The following is a 16,459-nucleotide window of genomic DNA, read 5'->3' on the forward strand; positions in this document are numbered from 1 at the left end:
GGTCTCAGACCCAGCACGGCCTGATCCAAGGCTTGGTTCAGCCCTCGCACAGCTGGTGTAGCAGAAAAACATGGATTGAAACTCCTAACACCTCACAACCGATCTACTCCTCAAACTTTCGATCCCGCTTACTCTTGATCATTCTTCTACTAGAATTTAACACACCTCAACCCCAGCCCTTAGACATCTTAATCCCGACCTTAACAGCACTCAGCACCCATCGGCAGTCCCCTTTACATCAAAAGACAAAAAAAACGTGAGATGCCAAGAAGATGCAAGCTTAAATCATGAAAACCGAAGCCATGAGAATTTGTCATGAAAATACCGAGCCAAACATAAATAATTCACACATGACAGCATATAATAACGTGAATGATTCAGAAATAATGATACAATGCGTGCCTTGATGATGTAGTCGCGAGGGAAACGAAGAACGAGTGCCGGAGAGCAATTTTCTTTCAAGAATAGAGCTTGGCCGATGGTTCCTTCAGCTGTGAAATGATGAAACCGATGGAAAAAGCTGAGGGAGGAGGTGTCGGCTGTTGGTGGGGGAAGGGTTAGGTTAAATATTAATTTAGGTGATAAATATATGGTTTAATATTAAATAAATGGGCCCTATATGTTATTTAAAAGTTTTAAAAAGATATTTAAGTGCCCAATAAATCCAAACATACTCCGGAAAACTATTTCGTTTTGGAAAGATTTTAAAAATATTAACCGAACCTTCAAAAAGTCCCCCGATACGATAAAATTTACGTACCGGATAAAATAAAATCCTACGGGTAAAAATACCCAATAAAATCTCATTTTTTGAAAAATATAATTAAAACGCTTCAACTTAATTTATAAAAATAAATCGGGAAATAAAATAATTTTCCTGAAAATTCTCCGGTCTCCGATCCTCGTTCGAACGTGACATGCACCTAGAAACCCTAATGCGTGAACTTTTAAATTTTCATGAATTAAATCCACCATGCATGAATTACGCATAAAATGCATAAAAATAATTAAACATAAATTAATGAAAGAAACATGCATTTTAGGCTTTAAAACAATTTAATAAAATACCAAAGGAATTTAAAAATTTATATGCACGTGGTTCACGCGGACCTTTAAATTTTTGGGACGTTACAATCTTCCCCCCTTAAATTGAATTTCGTCCCCGAAATTCGCTAACCCTCGACAAACAAAAAATTTAGAATCTTAATTTTAGAATCTCAATAGTCCATGTTTCCGCTGCACTACTCTGATAAAATAAGTGTTAAGTTGTTCTTACATCTCCTCAATTCTAATAAACTCTACCTTCTAAATCTTTGTTTGCGAAACTCAACTTATAACTACCCATGGTAACCTAGTTTCATTTTTCTATAACCTCAAATTTCAACTTTTCTTAAACTTCCCAATATTAGAAATGACAGTCTGAATTTTATTGCGTCTTACTTTCTTACACTATACTCAGGATGTTTATTGACATATTATATTAGCATTTATGCAATTCAACTTGAGAAACTTAAGCACCAAAAATTACTGATCGACTTCTATTCTCGATAATACACTTGAAAGTTAAACCTTATCTCAACCCCATAATAATATCAGCCTAAGATCCTTGAATCGAATCTTTATCTTACGGCACCAAACTTTCGTAACTTAACTAATTACAAGTACATCTCCAATATAAAATTGTTGCAAATCTAAATTCTCGAGTAACGTTAATCCATAACACCCAAAATATACAATATCAATCTTCTTCTACCTAAATAATAAAATCATTCTAGCACCAATTACATATTTAAACTATTATCTTCCCAATTGCAATAAATTTGAGGTCTAAAACCTTGGATTTTCCTCATTTAAACGAATATGTCTTTCTTACGCATCCTTAATACCTAATTAAGTCTAGCATATAAAACTTAATAAATTATCCCATGGTAGCCTTAGACTATCTCTAATAAATCATCTTCGCTTATAACTCATAGAATTCTAGAACTCCCATATCAAGATTTTAGATTTCTTATTCGGTAAAAATCTTAATATTTGTTCATGGGTAACCTAAGTTGAACACCACTACTCTTTGTTTTAATTTCACGCAAAATTTCCGTATTAACGCATATCCCATACATTTGAAATTCAAACTTACGCAACCCAAATATTTTTGGATAACATAATTCTAATACACATATTCACTTATTCTCAAGTTTCTTAATAACTAAAAAACAATTTCTCAAGACAAGGTGAATACCTCAATTCTTACATGCGTCTATCAAATATCCTAACCATCAATCACACCCAACTTTCTAGAAAAAAAATAAATTCCAACAAAGTAATAATTTTAACTCTTAAGATCACGATTAAAAATTTATGATACATCAAACTTAAGTTCCCAAAATTTTGCTAGTTCCATGTCTATTCTTATAACTTAGCTAACTGATCAACTTCACCTTAAATTGTCATAACTTTAAATTCTTAATTTACCACAACATTATTTCACTAACACTTAAATTTTCAAGCCCAAGATTGATTCACCCTACAATGTCCTTGTTTCTTATAACATTATAACCCAGATATCTCAAGTTTCTAAATATCCCTTCAAATCTAAATCATCCAAAATTCCGGTCATTTAAACCCTTTGCTTTTCGCTTACTGCCAAACAAATCCCCCAAATTTCTTAAAAATTGCAAAATTAGTTCTTACTTTCCTCGAATATTATCTGTTTGTCCTAAATCTCAAGAATCCAACAATTATCCATAAGTTCTTGGCGTTCCTAATCCTACTTTATAGGTTTCTCGTACATAAATTTCAGAAATTTTAAGTTTATTAAACCCAAAATCAATTATCATAACCTCGAAAAATTATTGATTCAACCTAAGTGGTCCTCAAAGTTCAAATTAAATCCTCAAAATTTTCGAAATTTGCAATTTGGCACTAAAAGTTCTCAAAAATTATATTTTTGTCCCTACAACTCTTCGAAATTTGCATTCTTGGTCCCTTTAAAATTTTCGATTTAGCCTCATTAAACCTTAAAATTCTCAAAACTAAAAATTTAATCCCAAAGTTTGGTAAATTCGAAATAGTCCCTTAGAAGTTTATTGTTGCACTTAGGTCCTCAAATTATTGGTTAATACAGTTATGTCTTTAAAATTCTCAATCCATTCAATTTAATCCTTAGGTCCCACTAGGTAGAGCATGCATCCTAAATAAATTATACGTTTTTATACTTCCAAAGATTGTCGTAGTTATCAAATCATTAATCCTTACATGGAATCCTAAAAAATTAATTCAACTAGCAACCACGAACCAATTCAAGTTCCAAAAGCATTCATAATTTTCAAGATTAACTTATTACCCCAAAAGTAGAACATCAGTACTTCTAACCTAAAATCAATGTAATTAAATCATTATCAACTTCTCCTAAAGCCCAATATTCAAATTCTTAGACACGTCCAATTCCAAACGTAATCAACATGCAATTTAATCTAGTTTTGAAAACAGTAAATCCTTAAATCATAAAAGCAGTTAAACATATACCGTAGATCATCATAAAGCGTAAATCATGTTAACATGCAGGTGATATGAGTAAATCATTTAAATCATAAAAGCTTACAGACTTGAGGCTTGAAAACTGAGCGGCAGAAGCTGGCGGTGGCACAACCCTATACAGGAACCTGGCTCTGATACCAACTGTAACGTCTCACTCGTTTTAAAAAGTGCGGAATAATTTTTTTTTTTATTTATAAAAGTTCGTATTTTCGAAATAACATTTAAAATAATCGTAATTATCTGCCCGTAAAAATAGCGCAATTTAAAATAACCAAACTTAATTCATAATCATAAACTTATCCAGAATCATACGGATACGTGAACGAATAAAAACTTAAAATCATCAACGTTTGAAAATATTCATCTCCTCTCAATCTCATAAATCGTAATGCGGAAAACATGTGGTCCTCGGGTCGTGTCACCCCACCAGTTCTGCCTACTCAGAGTTCGGCACCTCAAGTCTCCTCATCATGAAACTCACCTGCATCACACACGCCTAGTGAGTCTAAAGACTCAACACGCCTGTATCGGGAATAACAAGTACATATACATAGCACACAGCAGTGAAAAATATCATATTCAACATATATTTCATGAACTTAAAATCATAACGTAAACGTGTCGTGTAAAATCATATCGTGTCAAAACGTGTCTAATCATGTTATCATATTGTATGCGTAACTGTGACCTGTTAAAACGTGGTAATAGCATGTATCATCGTATCAGCATATACGTGTTAAAATCTTAATTTGAATTCCGTTCATTAGCTGTGACTTTCGTATCATCATGTCATCATGTCAGTCGATGGATCCATCTACGTGTAACCGCGGTACCCGGCGGCGGGGGTCATCAGCGACACTCTCACCCGTCAACTGAGCCCGAGCCTATCATGTCATCATATCATGTCAATGGAAATACGATCGTCGGGCTCCCTCTGGGGCCTTCTCCCGTAAACGGGCTCCCACTGGGGCCTTTTCCCTCACGATATTTCCAATCATATCATCGTGTCATCGTGTTAGTCACAACTAATTCACTTCCTTCAAACGTGTCATCATATTCATCACTTAATAAAAGCATGCATATACATAATTTTTCCTTTAAACCAAGCACGCAACGTATTCATCATAATTACGTAAAAATCGTAAACATGATGCATAAACATTTAAAACATGATAATATGTGCTCAGGGCGCTGCCAGGACAAAAATCTCACCTCGGGTGAAAAATGACTATTTTTCCCCTGGAAACCCAAAAATTACCATTTTGCCCATAGACGTAAATTTTCACTTCTTTGACATTTTCTTAATTCCATTGACTCTAACACATCCCAAATAATTATTTAAGCCTACAAAAATTTTCCCATATTTTTATTTGGCTTAAATCGATGACCTTTAAATTAATCCTTAAATATAACATAATAATGTGCTTTAATCCCGAATTAAATCAAACCTTAGCATAAAATTCCCAAATTAAAAACAGACTTCAAATAATGATGTGAGCTTAAATATAATTTCTCATAATTTTATTAAGCTTAAATCTAGACGTTTCCATTATTCCTTTAATTAACATTTCGTGCGGCGATTAAATCCCGAATAATTCCAAAACTCATTATTTTGATCTGAAGCTTACCAAACTCCTAAAAATATCCCAAAACATTTTTAAAATCATTCCTAGACGTAAACTCGAGCCCAATTCATAACTTAACCGAATTGTTTTAAAACTTGGAGCGGGGTCCAGATTTTAACCCGAATCGACTCGAAACTTAATCGAATTATACCAAACTTATACCATGCCCAAAACACGCCCTATCAGCCCCAAAACTCCACGTTCCAGCCCTCATAGACTCACGAAGACAGCCTCAACAGCTGCTGGAATTTTCCAGCAGCTTCCCTTCGAGCCTAAATTCTAGCACTATCCATAAATGCGTTCCTAGCCTTCAGCCCACGGATCTAGCCATGAACCATCCTCCCCTAGCCCACCCTAGGACCCTGCTGGACCCACTAGACTCAAGGCCCCAGCTACATGCAGGCTACAACCTGCTGAGAGCCGAGAAACAACACCACCCATCACCCGAGTCCTAGTCCCTCGAAATTGCACTCGATCGCCCGGCCTTGGGGGCGGTTCCAGCAGCGGTCAAGCCTCTCTAAACCGGGTCTCAGACCCAGCACGGCCTGATCCAAGGCTTGGTTCAGCCCTCGCACAGCTGGTGTAGCAGAAAAACATGGATTGAAACTCCTAACACCTCACAACCGATCTACTCCTCAAACTTTCGATCCCGCTTACTCTTGATCATTCTTCTACTAGAATTTAACACACCTCAACCCCAGCCCTTAGACATCTTAATCCCGACCTTAACAGCACTCAGCACCCATCGGCGGTCCCCTTTACATCAAAAGACAAAAAAAACGTGAGATGCCAAGAAGATGCAAGCTTAAATCATGAAAACCGAAGCCATGAGAATTTGTCATGAAAATACCGAGCCAAACATAAATAATTCACACATGACAGCATATAATAACGTGAATGATGCAGAAATAATGATACAATGCGTGCCTTGATGATGTAGTCGCGAGGGAAACGAAGAACGAGTGCCGGAGAGCAATTTTCTTTCAAGAATAGAGCTTGGCCGATGGTTCCTTCAGCTGTGAAATGATGAAACCGATGGAAAAAGCTGAGGGAGGAGGTGTCGGCTGTTGGTGGGGGAAGGGTTAGGTTAAATATTAATTTAGGTGATAAATATATGGTTTAATATTAAATAAATGGGCCCTATATGTTATTTAAAGGTTTTAAAAAGATATTTAAGTGCCCAATAAATCAAAACATACTCCGGAAAACTATTTCGTTTTGGAAAGATTTTAAAAATATTAACCGAACCTTCAAAAAGTCCCCCGATACGATAAAATTTACGTACCGGATAAAATAAAATCCTACGGGTAAAAATACCCAATAAAATCTCATATTTTGAAAAATATAATTAAAACGCTTCAACTTAATTTATAAAAATAAATCGGGAAATAAAATAATTTTCCTGAAAATTCTCCGGTCTCCGATCCTCGTTCGAACGTGACATGCACCTAGAAACCCTAATGCGTGAACTTTTAAATTTTCATGAATTAAATCCACCATGCATGAATTACGCATAAAATGCATAAAAATAATTAAACATAAATTAATGAAAGAAACATGCATTTTAGGCTTTAAAACAATTTAATAAAATACCAAAGGAATTTAAAAATTTATATGCACGTGGTTCACGCGGACCTTTAAATTTTTGGGACGTTACATATTTAATTTTAACAAGCTCAAATCAAGCTCAAATTCGAGCTCAATTGTATGTTTTACGAGCTCGAAAACGATCCGAGCTCAAGTAAGGCTTGTTAAATATGATAAACGAGCTATTAATAAACCAAGCTCGAGCCCGGCTTGATTAACATGATAAACGAGCTTTTAACGAGTCGTACTCGAGCTTTTCACAAGTTTGGTAATTTCAAGACAAGTTGAATTATAACCTGATGATAAAAGCTCGAATAAAGCTCGAGTTTGAGCTCGAGCTCTATCAATCTTAAACGAGCCAAACTCAAGCCAAATGCTAAAAACTCGAATCAAGCTCGAGCTCAAGTTTGAGCTTGAATTAATCTCAAACGAGCCAAGCTCAAGCCCGATACTGTTCGGCTTGGTTTGGATCGTTTACATCCCTATATCTGTTGTCTAATTTTGAAGAATTCTGCGCCAACTCTTGATCTATGGATTTTTGTAGCTAATTTTGGCAGAAGTTGAAATGCATGATAAGTTTAAGTTTTGTTTGTTTGTTTTGTTTTTGTTTTTAGAACAATTTTCTGGAAGTAGAGTTTCCTAGAGAATAATCAGTAATCATTGGAAGTAGACTTATTCCTCCTCGGATATCAATGCTGCTCGGGCTTGGATACTGGTGTGAAAAATGTGACTGTCAATGTAGTAGCTAACAATTTCGTCAAAACAAAGTATTATCTTAGGGAAGGATTACTATATTATCGTGCAGTTTCATCTGTGGTTGGGTTAAGCCTTTACACTTGTGGTCGATTTTGATTACTTTGTTATCAGTTTAAAAGGGGGTGAACTTTTCCTTCGATAACTGTCTGCAATATACAAAGCCATTTGTACAAAAGGAGAAATTCGAGTTGAAGGACTGATAATGCTTATATCTGAGGTGGTGCCTTTGTATGGCTTTTTTAAACGTTTAGTTCTTCCTGTCTTCTTTGAGAATTTTGTGCTCGTATGCTTACACAGTAAAGTTTCATCTCTGGCTGAATTTAATATTTGTGGCTGAAAACTATATTCAGTTAATGAATGTATGGAAACCCAAGCTGCGTCAGTGGAAGCCTTGTCTTGGGCAGACTGTTTCTCAGTCAGGTTTGTTATAGAATTACTTGTTTATTTATTCGATAACTAGATCCCTCAGTATCAAACAATATTACAAATCCTATCGGATGCGTGTCTTCATAAAAATTTGTAATTGTTGGTATAACTTGGCAGTTGAAAGCAGTAACTTCATCCATATATATGTGTAATTAGACTTCTTTTTACATGGTTTCATTGTAAAGACTGAAGTACATGCCGCAGGCCCTCCCACTCCCACTTTTTTATACTGCATATGCACGTATGATGAACTCTGTACCCGCATAAATGCTATCATTTTTATGTAATTGTGAAGAAAATCACCTCAATGTTTGCCTGAAAAATGACACTTTGAACTATGCTTATGTTCAGTTTAATTAATGTTTTTTACTTGTAAAGTCAAGCAAGGTGCTGGAAAATGGCAGCAGGAAAATTCTGTGTATTCTTTTGTATCATTATATTACCTCATAGTCTTTTCCTAAAGTACAAGCATCTTCTTTCCTTCATTGGGAATGTATTAAAAACTTTGAGGATAGGTATTCAATAGAGTTAGTCTTAAGTTACTTGCAAAATAGACAGTTTGTCTTCATATATATTCAACTGATGTCATGCCTATCACTTTTGTGTTTCTAGACTTCTCAGAATTGCCGAAGTCCAAATGGTTTCCTGATAATTGAAGCAAATGGAGGGTTAAACCATCAAAGATTATCGGTACGTCTTTTCCAATGAACATTTATCTGGACTCTGAAGTTCTTCAAACCTTGAAAATAAGTTGCTTCCGGAGTCTCTTGGTTGGCTTACATTTGAAAACTATATTCAAGAATCATATCTTATAGTTACAATATGTGGAAAATGTCAGTGCAACAATCAAAGGGTAAGGTAGGGGTAAATCCTTGACCGTATCTACTAAATTCTTGAATGGATAAAATAATACGATCTTTTAACAAAAATAAATCTTCAAGTAGTAATGCTAAAAATAAAGAAGTAATTATTTCCTGAAATTTCGAGAAAAATATTCAAAACTGGAAATTACCAGTATCTTCTAATACAAAGATATATAGATCTAAAGGATTTAATTTTAAATCTGATTATATTATAAAAACCATAGAAGAAGCTATTCCTCTAAAAGGAGGTTATGATTCTTTCAGTTTGTTATCCCAAAATCTTATAAATATACATATGAAATCTTATAGATTTATGCATTTGGGTATGATTTAAGTAGGTTTAAAACCTCTCACCAGATTAGGTTTAAACACTTCGGCCTTAATTTTAGTAAGAGATCAAAGGCATAACAAATTTGAAGATTCCTTATTAGGAATAGTAAAGTCCTCATTATGTGAAGGACCAATACATTTTAGCTATTTTCTTAATTTTCCAATCTCTCTTTCTGATCCAAATCTCATGAAAGCCCTCACATTAAATATAAAGACTGAAGGCTTCGATATGATAGATGGTACAGAAAATGTTGTTCTATTATATAGAATTTGTTATAAAGTTATGAATTCTACAATTTCTAATTTCAGAATTAATACTAATCAAATTAAATCAAAAAGAGGTGAAACTACACTCTTTATAAATGATATTAACAAAAGTAATATTATGATTCCCAAAACAATAAATTAGAATCAAGTTACTTTACCAGAAATCTGGAAAATGGAGAATATTGCTCCTACTATTAAAGAAGAGTCTAGAAAACTATAAAGTATAGTTCAATATGTAGATGGTGATGTGAAAATTAAATTCTCATCCCAAAGACATTTAAGAATTAAACTTCCAGAAGAAAGTAGAAATTATACTTCTTCTATATCTGATTTTGAAAAAATTAGTATATCTGGTCTTCAAAAAACTAATGATAATATATCTCAACCAGAATATAAGGTTGATCTTCCTGAATCTAGTACTTCTCGATTTCAAAGAAGTTATTCTGTTAATAATAGAATCAGACTCTCCTACTTTTTCTGATATGGGTTATAATGTTATGGTGATTAATCATAAAAATTTTATTCAAAAAGTTTAGAGAAAATTAAAAATTTATATAAGAAAAAATGGTTTTTAAGTTGTTAAAATTCAAAGCAACAAGCTTTATATTATTTAAGATATAAAGAATGGGTTGAAGAAACTAAATTAAATTTAGATTTTTTCAAATGGCTAGAAAATTTATATTTTCCAGCAAGAAATAAAATATTTCCAAATTTACCGATAAGTCTTTTATAAATACACTTGAATCAACATATAAATTATATGTTCATGAAACTGGAGAAGAATCTTTTGAGATTCATCATCCTTTTACTGCTTTACAAATTAAAAAAGGTAATAAAGAAATTTATGCTACTCCCATAAAATCAGAAATAGGGCATGGTAATTTTGACCATATAATTCAACAAAATAATTTTACTAATCTTACTTTACATTCTTTAAGAAATCAAACTACTAGAATAGAAGAAATTCTTTCTAAACCAAAACAAGAAATTTCTAAAGGAGAAAGTTCTAAAGCTTTAATGATAAAACATCCCCCTAATCTTAAGCAAGAAAAAAACTTTCTTTTAAGTTCCAAAAAAGATGAAGATTTTATGGAAGGTCTAATAGACCGATTACAAAAAATAAATATAAAAGAAAAAGGTTCTATTTCGGTAATTACCAAAGAGGAACAACTTGAAAATTTTTCAAGTTCTTCTGAAGATGAAATGCAGATTAATAAAATGCATAAAATATCAATTGTAAAACCTTTTTATAAAAAGACAACACCTATAGATCTTCAAATTGAAGAAAAGAAATATTATGTTCAGTTTAATGGTGAAGCCATTACTGAATGGAATATAGATGGAAAGTCTGAATATCAGATTAAAACTGTTATTAAACAAATGTTAATATACTCTTCTGCCGCAAAGATAAAAGGTAATAATGATAGGCAAATTGCCCAAGCTATTATTACTGATTTTACTGGTCAACTTCAAGGATGGTGGGATTTTTATCTTTCAAAAGAGGCAAATAATAAAATTCTTAACTCTTCTATAATTGATCTAAATGGAAGAGAAGAATTGGATGCAGTTAATACACTTATTTATACTATTCTATCTAATTTTATTGGAGCTAATGAAGTTCAATTAGATAGATCTCAAGAACAATTAATGAATTTAAGATGTCCAACACTATCTGAATTCAGATGGTATAAAAATGTGTTTATGACAAAAGTTTTAACCAGAAATGATTGCAATGCAAATTTTTGGAAAGAAAAATTTATTTCTGGACTTCCAGTTCTTTTTGCTGAAAGAGTGAAAAATAGATTAAAATCTAAATCTCTAACAAACTCTATAGATTGGAGTATTCTTACTTATAGAGATTTATCTGCAGAAATAACTGCAGAAGGTATAACTCTTTGTAATGACATCAAGTTAAAAAGACAACTTGATATGCAAAAAGAAGAAAACCGAAATATTATCGGAGACTTTTGCGAGCAAATGGTTTTCAACAAATACAATATCCTAAAAGGGATAAAAAGAGAAAGAGATTTCCTTTTAAAAAGAAAAAAACATTATCTAAAAGATAAAAAAAAAATCTAAAAAATATTCTAAGAAAAGATTTAAAAAAACCCATAAAAAATGATTCTAATAAAGTTCCAGTATGCTGGAAATGTGGAAAGATTGAACATAAGGCTAATAAGTGTTGTGTCAAGAAAAAGATAAATAATCTCAATATAAACAATGATTTAAAAGAATCATTGGTAAATATTCTTCTTAATAAAGAAGAAAATCTAAAAGAAAAAGATTTTTATATCAATATTATTGATAATGAATTCTCTGAATATTCTAATAGTAGTTCCGAAAATGATTCTGAAATATCAGAAAATAAAATCTGTGATCCAGATTGTGATTGTGATACACGTCTCATAAATTTTATGGGGTTAGAAATAAATTTATATCAAATGAAAAAACTTTCATTTTAGATCTAATAGATCAAATAAAAGACCCTATTGAAAAAAGAAAAGCTATAGAACATTATTTAAATATTGCAAATCACAAGCCTCCTAAACTTGTACAAAATACTGTACAAGAACATGAATTATATTCTTATTAAAAAAATATTAGAAAAGGCAAAACAAAAAGAAAGAGAGCCTACTATCTCTGAATTAAAAGGAGAGATAGATCAGATAAAATCTAAGATAAAATATTTAAAAGAAAGAGTAAATAATCTTAGTATTAATAATGATCATATTTTGGAAAAAGATTCTACTTCTGATGAAGAAGAAGAAGAAGAAAATATTTTAACCAAAGATGATAATGAAATAAATCAAATGGTATGGGTTAATAAAATTGATCAAATCATTTCTCAAAAATGGTACTCAAAAATAACATTAATTATTAATAAAAAATTTAAAATTACTATTGAAGCACTTCTGGATACAGGAGATGATGTAAATTACATCAGTGAAGGAATTGTTCCTTCTAAATATTATAAAAAGACTGCTCAATTTATAACAGCTGCTAATAAACAACCTCTTATAGTCAATTACAAATTGTCTGATGTAGCAATATGTAATTCTGGAGTTTGTTTAAATACTATTTTTATTCTCATTAAAAATATCTTTACTCCTGTGATTCTAGGAACCCCATTTTTCCAAATGTTGTTTCCTATTAATAAAATTAATGAAAAGGGTTTATATACCAATATTAAAGGAGATAATTTATTTTTCTCGTTTACCACTATACCTGTTTCAAAATCTATTAATATTTTACAAAAAATAGTAAATAATAAAGAAAATTTTGTTAGTTGAAGTTTTTTTAAAAAATATTGAAGAAAAAAATAAATTTTGAGAAAATTCAAGAAAAAATAAAAATTATTTCAGAAAATATATCTAAAGAAATTTGTGTTGATGTTCCTAATGCCTTTTGGAATAGGAAGAAACATCAAGTTAGTCTACCTTATATGGATGATTTTATTGAGGATAAAGTTCCTACTAAAGCTAGGCCTATAGCTATGAGACCTAGACTTTTAAATTATTGCAAAGAAGAAATTGATAGTCTTCTTAAAAAAGAATTGATAAGACCAAGTAATAGTCTTGGAGTTGTCCAGCATTTTATGTAGAAAATGCAGCAGAAATTGAGAGAGGAGCTCCAAGACTTGTTATCAATTATAAACCGCTTAATAAAGCATTAAATGGATAAAGCATCCATTACCAAATAAAAGAGATTTATTAAATAGATTATTTAAAGGGAAAATATTCTCTTGTTTTGATTTAAAATCAGGATTCTACCATATTCTTCTAAAAGAGGAAAATAAATATAAAACAGCTTTTACTGTACCATTTGGCCATTACGAATGGAATGTAATGTCATTTGGATTAAAAAATGCTCCAATGGAATTCCAAAATATAATGAATGAAATTTATAATTCATATATAGATTATATTATCGTCTATATAGATGATGTCCTTATATATTCCGATAATATTGATCGGCATTTTAAACATCTGAATATATTTGTTCAAGTTACCAAAAAAGTTGGATTGACAGTAAATCAGAAAAAAGTAAAACTTTTTCAAACTAAGATAAAATTCTTAGGACATTATATTGAAAATGGAATAATAATTCCTATTGAAAGAGCAATTGTTTTTGCTGATAAATTTCCTGATAAAATCACTGATGTAAATCAATTACAAAGATTTCTTGGAAGTCTTAATTATATAGAAGATTTTTTATAAAGATCTCGCTCAAGATTGTAAATTATTATTTCAAAGGTTGAAGAAAATCTTCAACTATAGACTGATAGTCATACTTTAGCAATACAGAAAATAAAAGAAAGAGTTAAAGAACTCCCTTGTTTATCTATTGCTAATCCTGAAGCATTCAAAATAGTTGAAACAGACGCCTCTGATATTGGATATGGAGGAATACTTAAACAAAAATTAGGTAATACATCTAAAGAAATTCTTGTGAGATATACATCGGGAACTTGGAATAATACTCAAAAGAATTATTCTACAATAAAGAAAGAAATTGTTTCAATTGTTAAATGTATTACAAAATTTGAAAGTGATCTTTTAAATAAGAAATTTTTATTAAGGGTTGATTGTAAATCTGCTAAAGATATTCTTTTAAAAGATGTTAAAGTAATAGCATCTAAACAAATATTTGCTAGATGTCAAGCTATATTAGCATGTTTTGATTTTGATATGGAACATATCTCTGGAAAATCTAATTCTTTACCAGATTTTCTAACCAGAGAATTTTTGCAGGGATCAACCTTGGAAGACGGTTCTAAAGAGACCAGCAACCGGAAAAAGACGATGAATAAACCACCCTTTAAAAGAGGGGTCACAGTTCCTCAGCCTAATATGGCTTCTACAGAAGAAGAAAAATTTGATCCAATTAAAGAATTTGCAGATGATGATACTGCTTATGAAATTCATTACTATCATAATGCAATATTTGCATTAAAGGGTTCAAAAGAAGATTTAAAATATCCCTATTTAATATCAGGATGTATTAATTGATGTCCTGTTGAAAAAGACCTTAAAGGTCTATCACCTATCCATATAGCTCAAAGCTATTTAATTAAAGATTTACAACCCATATTGGGCAGAAAAACTAGACTATTTTGAAACAATTTTAGTAGAAACTGGATCAGTTGAAATTCAACATATAGATCGCAATCGCGATTATGCATTTTCTAAAATGATAATAAAAAAGATTATCCCAGCTGCTAATTGGGGTTTACCCCTTAGCCAAGCCAGACAATTAAACACTTTTCAGATAATGCCTAATATGTTTAATTATCATGATTATATCATGGCTTGGGATATCATTGTATTATATGAGAATTCTCAAAGAAAACACTGTTGGTGGATAAAATTCCAATTAGATGATATTCATCAATTCATACCCACATGGTTCAAAACCTTTTTCTTCTCATGGGGGGTAATGCCCTCAATCCTTCCAAGAAATGTTAAGAACATATGGATTAAGTTCCAAAATGTCAATACCCAGTTCGATGCTTACAACAAACAACCTTAATAAGGTTTTAAAAATAAAGATTAGTCTTCAAATCTTCAGCTTTTAAGCAGGAAGCTGTGAGCTTTGTTTCTCGAATGCCTTTAAGGTAATCTTGGATCTCTCCAAATGTGGATAAACAAACCACTGTTTATAAACATGATTTATCTCTGGATCTTTTAATCGATTTTCAAGATCTTCAATTTGAGTTTTGATTAATTTAATTTTCTTTTTTAAAATTTTTAAATAATTTGCAGAAGGCATGATATAATCAAATGGAGGATCATAAATATAATCGTATGACATATACTTACATATTGAAATCCTGAAATCTGAAGAAATTGCTCGCAAACTTCTTTTATTTAGAGAGAAGCTATTTTTTGGTGTGTGGTTCACAAAGGATAACCACTCCTCTTATAGATTCAAAAAGGAAACAGTACTTCCACTATCTATATTACTTAAACCAATACAATAAGGACACGTACACAATAAAAGATAAGATTATAGACTTTAGTAATTTACAACAATAATGCATGACTTTTAGTCGAGACACAGTTCACAAAGCTCTTGACTTCCAGCTCACACATCCACTGTCTCATGCATTCAATAATGCAAATATGTCATCACCCTCATATGGGTCCTGAGCATCTTGCAGATCGTCTTGATCAGTCATCTGTGTATCGTTTTCCATTTTTTCCTTTCCTTTTGAGGAAGTTGATTCTTGAGTGGATAATTTTGATTTTTCACCAAAAACTTCTGTAAACATAGAAGTAATGGTATCTTTTTCCAATTGTTGAAAAAGTTCTTTTAACAATGTGGTTTGTGTTGAGGTGTCACGATTCAAATTCTTCATAGTTTCTCTAGCAACTCCCAGAGCTATTACTCCCTGTCGATCATAAACTTTGTCTTCTGCAAAGAAGTCTTCTTTTCCCCACCATTTTATAAGAATTTTCCTAATTAATATAGTAGGGGCAAACTTGATTTCAAACTTTTCTTTAGTCAGGTCTTGCAGTCCATATTCCCATCGAATAATCCTGGGAACATTATATAATGGCAAATTGAATCATGGTTGTTAAACCATCGAACTGGGTATTAGCATTTTGGAACTTAATCCATATGTTCTTAACATTTCTTGGAAGGATTGAGGGTATTACCCCCCAAGAAAAGAAAAAAGTTTTGAACCATGTGGGTATGAATTGATGAATATCATCTAATTGGAATTTTATCCACCAAGAGTGTTTTCTTTGAGAATTCTCATATAATACAATGATATCCCAAGCCATAATATAATCATGATAATTAAACATATTAGGCATTGCCTGAAAAGTGTTTAATTGTCTAGCTTGGCTAAGGGGTAAACCCCAATTAGCAGCTGGGATAATCTTTTTTATTATCATTTTAGAAAATGCATAATCGCGATTGCGATCCATATGTTGAATTTCAACTGATCCAGTTTCTACTAAAATTGTTTCAAAATAGTCTGGTTTTTCTGCTCAATATGGTTTGTAAATCTTTAATTAAATAGCTTTGAGCTATATGGATAGATGATAGACCTTTAAGGTC

General features: G+C 31.7%; 1 protein-coding gene across 1 annotated transcript in view; it reads left to right on the plus strand.

The window, feature by feature from the left end:
- LOC140837380 (O-fucosyltransferase 9-like) overlaps positions 1–16,459 on the plus strand; it is a 36,124-nt gene that overhangs the window by 1,645 nt on the left and 18,020 nt on the right. Inside the window, 2 exon segments of the mRNA XM_073203514.1 lie at positions 7,856–7,925; positions 8,544–8,621. The gene's annotated coding sequence lies outside the window, so the exon portion shown is untranslated.

This window comes from Primulina eburnea, chromosome 7 (genome assembly GCF_022965805.1).
Source record: "Primulina eburnea isolate SZY01 chromosome 7, ASM2296580v1, whole genome shotgun sequence".
In the NCBI taxonomy this organism is placed as follows: domain Eukaryota; kingdom Viridiplantae; phylum Streptophyta; class Magnoliopsida; order Lamiales; family Gesneriaceae; genus Primulina; species Primulina eburnea.